This window comes from Falco peregrinus, chromosome 4 (assembly GCF_023634155.1).
Source record: "Falco peregrinus isolate bFalPer1 chromosome 4, bFalPer1.pri, whole genome shotgun sequence".
Taxonomy (NCBI): Eukaryota; Metazoa; Chordata; class Aves; order Falconiformes; family Falconidae; genus Falco; species Falco peregrinus.
The window spans coordinates 28,154,818-28,165,262 of NC_073724.1; positions in this window are offsets into that span (position 1 = coordinate 28,154,818).

Here is a 10,445-nt window from a genome sequence, read left to right on the forward strand (position 1 = left end):
CTTCCACATGCCTCATTCTAAAACATTTAAGCTCAAAAATGCACTTGAGTTTGGTCAGAGATGATGGGTTCAGTGTAGACGGCTTGAATATAAACATTTATTGAAGTGCTTTGCTAAGTTACTGTTGTGGGGTAGGATTACATGGGCTAGAGAGGCCAGCCTAGTGTCTTCGGGAGGAGCTGACTCAAATGTATGGATTATCCAACATTTTCATTAGGGAGATTTGAATGTGGAATAATTTGCGAATGAAGAAACCAGACAAAGGCAGAATGCATACCCAAGGAACTTTAGTATCCAGCTTCACAGCAACTTCTGTGGGAGTGTACAAGTACTCATTGCAATATCCTGGATATAATTGCATACATATGTATGTTAGCCCCACCCTCCAGTGGTATCAATAGACTTAACTTAAGCTTTATGTTGAGTTGCAAATTAAGGGAATAGACTTTAAGAATGTTGAACACATGGCTGCCATTCAATAACTTTAGTATGGCACCCACCCAAGAAAGTGCTCCAAGGCAGCCTAATCAGGACAGGATTCCTGGCAAAAGTACATTTTGAGACAAGGCTCGCTCTCTTTTTCCAAAGTAGAAAACTCCTTTGATGGCAGGCACAGAAAGCGTTTAAGAACCTTCTCAGGTGCCTTTTTTTGCGAACTGAAAATAAACTCAAAGAGCTGGGAAGAAAAATTGCAGGACTCATTTTAACACTTTTCCTGATCCAGTTGGGCAGTGGAAGCAGAGTAACAGCCAGCTGATTTCATTTTAGTTCTCATTTTTTCACTACTGTCAATAGGCGCAAGCTCATAACTTACTACAGGAGGTTTTAATTCTGCTCTGTAAACATGAGTGGTGCCTAAGACTTAAACTGTATCATAAAGCTGAGTCAAATTCTCTCATAACGGGCTACCCAGATTATGTTTTCTACTAATATACATTACTAAATGGTGGTTTGGGTTTTGTGTTGGGGTTGTTGTCGTGTCGTGTCCCCCCCACCCCCGCCCCTACACACTGTGTTTTATTGCTTCTGTACCGCTCTTCACAGTTTGCACAGTCCACTTCTAGCAAATGGCTAAACTCAGAGCTGTGGTTTGTGGCAAAAATGTAATTTGTTGGAAAAAGATGGGAATGACTCAGTAACTCAGCAGTAGTGTAACTCACTCAGCGTGCCCAACAGTGCAGCAGCACAGTGCAACAGTGCAAACAGGCTGCAGAGGATGGGTGTCCTGGGCTGTGGGAGTTACAGCGGCTGGTGCAACCCTGCATGTTCTTTACTGGTAGGTAATAGAAATGGGACTGAGCCATGATGTCCTCCATCCGCTCTGTGAGGTGAGGTTTTGGAAGGAAGCTGTGGCTTCGGATCTGCTGACATCACGGAAACACTCTGCCTCCTGCCTTCACAGAAAGCCAAATGCATTAGACCTGCCAGAAATGTGACATTCAGGAATAAGAAAGCACAAGCCACTCTGGTCAGATGAGTGAGAGCCCTCCAGGAAAGCCCAATGAGAATGAATGCAACTGAGGAACTTGGAAAATAACAGTACAATGACGTTTGATATTCAGTCTTGGTTTTGAAAGATTAGTTTAACATCTCGTTCCCTAGATAATAAACATGGTGTGTTTTTTCCTTAAAATATCCACACAAGTACTCTAAACATAAGCATTTTCCTATTTTCAGTCCAGACACTGAATTTTTGCAAATGCATGAGCTTATGTTCCATATATATCCATTCTCCAATTAGGAGAGATTAAAAATAAATAAAATGTCAATTACCTTACATTAGTAATAATTTTATCTTTCATCTATAGCATACATAAAATGAGATTGGGAAGCCTGTATTTTTAAAATAAAGATCTCTTTTTTTTAAGACTGTTATCTGATTCTTGTTATCTCGGAAATCATGTTCAGCAAGTGGAAAAATAATACCATTCCAAGAGAGGAATGTAATAAAACTTTTTATTAAAGCTATATTAAACATGGGCTACTGTCATAGGTAGATTTGGATTCTTGCTTTTTCTACTTTTTTTTTTTTTTAAATAAAATACAGGCCAAACTCAAGTGCTTCTTAGCTGCCAGATAGCCTGGAACATTAATTCTCCCCTCCAGTATTCCAAGGAAATAACTTCTTTGTGTTTAAAAGATGAAAGAGCGACAGGCAAACCAAGCATCATGTGAACCTGGCAGACAAAATGACTGAGAACTGGTAAAGAAGTTACAGAAACTGCACCTTGGGAAATTATTTCCAGAAGACAACGGCACTTCTAACACCCCTTGGGTCTTCCCTGTTTGGAGCCCACCTTGAAAAGGATGCAGAAGTGCATGCCCAGGCCTTGAAATAGTGTGTAAGGGCTCATGCATATGAAAGCAGCAACAGGATGATGCTGTGATGAGCTCGAGGTGACTGCCCAGAACCCTGGTTGGTAGATGATGTGCAGGAGGAACAGGAGACAACACCTAGCAGGAGTTTTCACAGCTGCTGCATTTCTGCTGGAGAAGGGAGGCCGTAGCAGAGGTAGATGAGCCTGGCAGGCTGGCAAGTAAGGCAGCAAACCGAGCAGGAGCCAGGGAAAGGTACGGAGAGGGAAGCAAGGCTGTGAAGGCAAGCCCACTGAGGGAAAGAGGGAAAAGAGGGAGAGGAAGTGATAAGCGAAACAGGAGACAATGGTTGTATTTCAGAAAGGAAACAGAAGTCATCTTATAGCAAATTTTAAGGCATCAGGTGCTGCTTCACCTGCAATTTACACCTAGCCACATCTCTGTAGCAACTGGGTACCTGTTCTGGGTTTGTGTCCTTTCTCTTCTATGACTCCCACAAGTTTTGGACCCTACTATTATAGATTGTCAGGCTTAAAAATACTAGCGGTAAAGTTAGGAACCTGCAGCCATTAAAATAATGGGAGATCCCTAGAGAGAGCAAACACTGCTATGTAAAGAATTTATTAGCAGCAGGAACAGAAGCCTGTATCAGCACTTTATCGGTGGATAAATCAGTGGGTTTGCTAATGATGTTTCAGTTCTCTTGATTGAATTGGATCTGTAAGAGAGAAATGCAGCTGCAGACTGAATTGCTTTGTATGACAAGAGAATAATGAATAGCTGAACACCCAGGGTTTCTGCACATATGGGATAATTTAGCTTCCGTCCCTGTTGTTGTTATTTTATATGCAAATGAAATTATCAATCCCTTTATATAATCACTTCCTGGATCACATTTATTTGAGTTTTTTCCTGTTTGTGTGCAAGAGAAATATCTTCCCCTCACTTTAGCCAGGGTTTAACATTAAATCCTAGTTCTGCTGGAGCTTGTGGGAATTTTATTATATTATAGATGTGACACATTCAGAGGACATTGGAAATGAACAAAAATACTGGAACTGCCTGTGGTTATGACAGTCCTATTATTTATTTGGAGATAAGGCCCATTACCTTATGCTATTATCTGCAAGTTACATATGCTGGGTTTTGCATATTTGATGTTTACTTAACATGCATATCAGGTTCTTTTAACAATAGTGTTTTGGAGGCGATCTGGCTAAGTGCCCTCATCAGCCTCTTGCTTGGTTGTTCTCCGTGGTTCCAGCCAGTAAATCTCTATGTGTTTTAAGCCCTAAATAGGCTACTGCTCCCCCTCTGAAGGATCATGCTGAGCTGAAGCAATGCCCACTGGAAAAGTAGAAAATGGGATGCCAGCTGGCAAAGAGGGCTGAAAGGAGAGAAGAAGAGATAAAATCACTCTTAAATTGAGAAACTGCCTTAGCAACGTCCTCGTCTGCTGAGTGGGAATAGATCATGGCTGCCTGGCTGGTCTTTCAAATGGCTGAGCTTCTGAATTACAGTTATGCCTTGCTGTTGGAGAGATGGAATTGACAGAGATGTACTGTTGAGACACACAGTAAATTAAACAGATGGATTGTGAAGTCCAGGCTCTGTATCCAGTAATTTTTCCTCCCACTAGGGGAAAGTCTCACAAAAGCTTCCCCTGGTGCTCAACAGGATTATGGTGTTTTCATTGCACTGCAACTGTAGAGAGGCTTTGGTCAGTAGTTAAGAGAAGTGGGGATATTTACTCTGGGTGATTGACTGGAGTCTAGCCAGAATGGGGAGAGATGGACTAGCAGTGACACCATTCCCACCACTTGCACAGCAGTGAGGAAGTTTTGTGGTTTAATTAGTAAAAGAGCAGAGAGTGATCTTCCCTCAGCCACCAACAGGTTGGGGAAAACACTGTGGGAAGGGTCTCAGCACCTTCTGCTTTCAGTGTTTATGGTGCTGGAGGCATCGACCTTTTTCTGGTCATCTAGATTAGTCCTTCTCAGTTGCTCTGCTGGCTGCTCAAGCATCCAGGCAACATTTCGTGCCTTGCTTGTGGGAGGCAGACAGGAATATGGGAGCTGTGAAAGCAGAATCAGGCTCCAGAAGAGCACGTGTTGGGGTGGAGGGATACAAGCTAGGTAGAAGCCTTTGTTAAAAAGATGAGGGAGCAAGAAGAGAGCATAGGTGGACTGAAAAGAACCGAGTTAAGAGAAACCCTGGAAACTGCTCAGCTGAGATCTGAAGTATGACGGAGATTGCCAAAAAAATGCATCACAGAGCATACCCATTTAATTCCAGGTAGTTCTGTGGGGGTGGCAGCAGTGGGAGAGGCAGTGTAGGTGTTTTTTTGACATTCAGTATGCATTCAGATGTTATTTCAAGCCCTGCAAAGTGAGGCTGCTAAGCCATTCCACATTTTAAAGGTTGCTCGGCTAAGAAGTATAAAAAACTCCCTCGAATTTTATTTCTGCAAACCAGGAAATTAAAATAATATTGGAAAATCTACACACTTAAGACAATTTGTTTGGACACTTTTTCTTCACAATTATTATAATTTTGGCCACCCTGCTAGGAAACAAAATCTGCACTGTACTCGAGACTCTGCTGTATGTTTTCTAGCATTACAGTGGTTTTATATCACTTCATGCTTCAAAAGCCTGGCCTGAAGGAAGTTAAACTAGCAGAACAAAATTGTTCAGTTACTGTTTTTTAATATGGTATTTTGAAGTTTGAACAATATAAACTGTTGGTATGTTTTATTCCAGTAGGATGTGGCATCTTCTTGGACTGAAGTAAACAATTCTGTCATGCTGACGGGGACTATTACACTGCAGGCTATGCCTGGAATGGGAGTTTCCACAACACAAGCCACTAGTGCAGTTTATTATTATCAATGTATTTACCACAAAAAACCTTTAGCCATAGCCACGCCGTAGAAATAGTGTTTATTTTGCTAGACTTAAATAATGCAAGTAACACTGCTAGACTGAAAGAGCTATTGAAGGGAAGAGACTACAGTAAGGCAGCTCCTTTTCTCCTTCCAAACAAGATTTAACTGCTGTTGACAGGGAAAGTATAGGACATCTTTCTAGAGCAGGTCTGCATAGTAAAACACACTTGTGAAGGGCAAATAATTTAAAACTTCTCTAGGGAAGCACTTTTGCGCTCCAGAAATATATGTTTATGCTCTCACACTGGAGCTGTAGATGACCTGAAGAGGGATCTGCTCAACAGAACAAGCAGAGGAGGGAGCACTGGGCACTTATTTTGCCAGTCGTTCCCTCAATTTTCTTTGCTGGTAGAGGAGAGTAATTTGGGAGGAAGGCCTTTCTGTAGCACAACACAGCTGTTCTTCCTGGTGTATCCCTGACATGAATTAATCATCTGGCATCTATGATATCACTGCCTGTTGCCGCAGCAACCAGTCATGTCACACATATCATGCACTCAGCATCATAGCTTTCAGAGCAAGAGCAAGCAATACATAGGAAGGTAGTACAGTTTACATGTTCTGAGTTCAACGGCCAGCAAAAAAAAAAAAAGTAACAAAGACCACAGGGCTGGTATATAATGATTAAAACAGTCACTGTGAGTGCTGCTTAGCTGCAGGGCTTCACAGAGGAAGAGCCAAGGATGGACTTCGTGTATGCCCCTGGAACACCCAGGGTGGTGACACCAAAACAGGACCACAAACCAGGCGAGATGCTGCGGAGACACAGCTCTGTGGTGGAGCAGTACAAATGAAAAACATCATGTTATGCTCAGGAAGACTCAGTATAACAAATACTTTCTTGTCTGTAGCACAGGGGATCGGGTGTTACTGGAAATGATAAATTCATCAATAGACATATAGAAAATTGTTTAAAGGTCATGAATATTACTACCTCCCCAGATGTAATTATTATGTAATGCCTATTATTGTTTTGATTGCTTTTGGTTTACAGTCCATTTCAGATTTATATTCTGCAGTCATGTAAGGATTATTCTGTTTGGAGCAACTCATCAAACTTTTATGTTCTGAGTGCATTGCAGCATAACTGGCTGAAATTTTAGCTCAACCTCACCGCTTTGCATGAGAGGAGGATAGTGGGACGGGAGCCTTCGGTTATTAATCACTTCATGGAATACACTACAGATCAGAAGCGGGACCTTTGATGGGTTATTCCCTAAGTAAAATCATACTTCGAGCATTTACTTCTGTCACAATAAGTCTTTCTGTCCAGGGAGAGGATATTACAGTACTGTAATTACTAAAAAAAAACCCCCAAGATACATAATCTGTACTTGCAATTAGGTTTTTGCAGCTCACTGACAAAGGACAACTTAAGCTTGTAGCAGTCTTAGTATTTTATGATGCTTTGCAACTGAGAAGCAGGCCATACAGTCTTAACTAGCAGAAGTGGGAGTGACAGGAAATGGAATTTGTTGTAAAATTTCTGAAACGTATCAGACGATGTGCTTGCCAGAGGTAGCAAAGACTAGACATGATGACCCAGGAGATCTTTCCCTATCCAGTGCAAAGGATGGGAATAAGACTTAGCTATGTGAGTATTAATGAAATACAAGGCATTGTATTGAAATGCAAGACTTTTCTCGCTGAGTGCTTGCACGTGTCTAGACCAGAAGGGCTGAATGAATCTTGGGCATCTTGGTTCCTGCTATAGTTCGCACCAAAGCGAAGGGTAGGAACCTTAATCATGCAAACCTACAAACTCAACACGTTAACTTTTACACAGCAAGCAGCAATGAAAAAAAATATTGGAAATCTTGGGATAAACCCATCTGGGCTTGCCCAAAATTAGTGTTACCTTCTGTGTTCAGCAAGGAAAATAAATGCACGCTTTTCTAGATGTTTCATAATAGAGAAAGCTGGCTAACATGCCTGATGAAAGAAATACAAAGGGATTGTTTTTAAAACAAAGCAGGAAAAATCCTTGAAGGCTCCAAGTACTACAAAAATGTGCTCATACATTCTCTTCTAGCAGTGGCAACACTGCCTTATGAATGCTCTTGCCTATGGAGTCTGCCACCTCTAGACCTGCTCATCCATGCACAACTGAGTGCTTCCCTTGTTCCTTTTCATGACAAACTGGGTTACATTAAACAGCTTGGCAGTAGGGCTCTTCCAACTCAATTCCTTTTGATTTACAGTGAGGGAGTGATCACATAAGAGGTGCTGGCAGACCTCAATAGCAGTAAACTTTGGTGGAGTTGAACCACAGGAGCAATTTCTGTACCTAGGAAAAAGGATGCATGAGGTAGTCGAAAGCTGAACCTCAGGACTGATTGTTCAATCTTGATCTTCAGTGTAGGCATGCAGAAAGATTCTACAAGTCACTATAAACAGATTGGAAGTCTAATTAGCTTCCCGTGCCATCACCCAATAGCAGCTGTCTGGAGGACAATATAAGAAAATTCCATTAATAAAGCAGTATTTTGTTACCACTTCCCAGCTTCCAGTAAGGTGCAGCTTAGGGACACCCCAAGACAGTGGTGCAAATTTTTAAAAGCCCCTGATAGGCTTTGCCTCACATCTTTATCGAACCCAGATTTTGGTAAACTGTTGCTTTTATTTAAAACAAAGTTTAAAAATTAAGGAGGCCCACTTTGAACTCTATTTGGAAAAAAAACCCTACCAATCCTTTCCATGTTTCTCATCCCTTCCTCCCCACAATTTCTTTGGGATGGCTGTAAACAAGAGTCATGGGGACAGCAGTTTTGTGTATTTTGGCTCTTCAAAAGGCTTTGCAGGCAAAAGATCTCAATGTAGTTTAGGAAACCAGCAGTGGTATGGGCATCATTAGGCTGAAAAGTATTTTATTTTCAAAAACTACGTATGTTCTCACTTACTTTACTCTGTTTGCTTGATTTCTTATAAGAAAATGATTCATGATTAAAGGCAAAAAAACCCCTTCTGTGACTGTGTAATTAATAGAATCCATGCACAGAGAATTTTGATTACACATTTGAAGCTCAAGATGAGCAAGTCTCCCCACTTTTGGTCAAGTTAGGCTTCTGCACTGCCTCTGCCTTGCTGAAATGAATGGTTGAGGCTGATGCATGTGCACTCTCACCTGCTTCAAAGAACGGACTGAATCCAAGCAATTATTCCACTGTGATAGTCAGGTCTCCAAAAGAATACCCAAATAGTAGCACCATAGTCTGTTACCTACCCACCCAGAGCTCCACTGCATGTCTCTGCATACCAGCTCAGCAATTCCAGCTATGTCAGAATACATGAAGGGATATGAGGCTTTAAACATCCTAACCACCCCTCAGGAGCAGCTAAGACTCTCTCACAGGCTGCTGTTCTACCTAGGGAAAAGCCCATAAGAATTTCTCTCCTTTGGACTATCCAGGCAGATTCACAGGAGACGACAGAACAGCTTAGACAGGGTAGATGGCTGATGAATTGGCACACAAACATGAAAACTGAATCTTGTCACTGCATGAATGTATTATTTACTGAATAGTATATTCCCTAGTAACTTACGCTTTTAAGAAATCAGAAGGAAAACACAGTTCTAGATGTTTTCTTTTGACAGACTGTATTTCACATTTTGGGCAGTAATCTTGGCCCCTCTGTAATTTTCTCAGCCAAAATATTCAGAGCAGCATGCCAAAAATCATACTTAAAAAAAATCCAAATTTAAGCAGCTGAATCAAAAGTGTCTTGCTGGACTCCTATTAATGCAACAAGTGATGAAGATGTCAGTATTTGAAATACATTTCATATAATGAATGAGCGAGCAGCTTTTGCAAAGAGAAAAAGACATGAGTGAACAAATTCATATGGATTATGTAAGTGTTTATCTTTCACAAAGGCTGTTATGGAAATTTAGGGTTTTTATTAAAGCTTCTTCGAAGTAGAAGATGTTTGCAGCTAGCCATTATACAAGACTACCATCAAAAAGGATGAATAGTTACCAATAAGGCTGACTAAAAGAAAAGTTATGCCCATCAAAATTGTTTAATCTCTTCTCAGTTTGCCTGTATATACAGACATAGTAAACTGTCAGCTGCTCTATGGGGAAATAATTCTAAAAGAATTATCAAGTGTTCTTGACAATGTCACCAATGCATAAGAGTAAGCAGTTTTTCTTTCAGTAGGAAACACAGAGGTCACTGCTTCATTTGTATGTTAAATTTATACTGTGCCAGGTCTGAAAGTTGGGTTTTTTTTTTAATTTAAAGATGCTTTTAGTATAAAAGACCTATTACCATTTTCCTCCAATCTTCAAAGCATCTTCAACCAATCACAAACTCTTCTTCTGGAGATGAGGCTGATTTGCATATAGCAAAGGGGGAAACCAGTTTCTGAAATTAACACTAGTTGTTTGTATGACAACTTGTACTTGCAACGTCAGGGTGTAATTCCTTCTGCTGGAGCTGGGAAAAGCTCACGAGAAACAGCACCACCAGCAAGTGAAGAATTCCCTTTGGGCTGGACTGTACAAGCAGCTGGCATAACTGCAACACTCTGGACAAGAAAGAACCAAGTCTCAAGCATCACAGTTGCATTCCAGTCAAAAAGCTGGCACAACATTGCATTTTGGGGAAAATGTACATGGTCCCATGACTGAGGATTGCAGCATAAAACACGTGCAAAAAAGGTGAATGTTACAGACATTCTGACTGAACAGCTATTTTTGAGTTGCAGTTGCATTTCTTCCATGATCACATGTTATGTGAGGTATTTCTTAGAAATGTAAAATGACACAGGAGATGAAGTAAAAGAACTGCAACACAAAATCTCGAAGTTCCACTGAACTACCAGCAAAATGGGACATCTGCCCAAGTACCAGCAACAGCCCATTCCCTGAAATTCAGGAGTAGCATAAAGATTATCTGGCAGCAACTTAAAGTCTGCAGCAGCGTACTCCTCGCTTTCAGGCCTTAGCACATAGTTCCTAAGCAACATTTCATCCAGCTCTCTCTACTGTCAACCTCAGAAAACCTCCTAGAAATAATTAAAAGAACCAAGGCAATTTCTTGTATGTTTTATATGAGGTAGGAAAGGAATTCAATGTTTGTCTTGTATGAGGTCTCTAAATATACTTTTGGAGACCAGAATTTCTGCTTCTGTTAGCTGAAGCAGCTGGATTCAGAAACAACCACAGCAAGAACTGGGA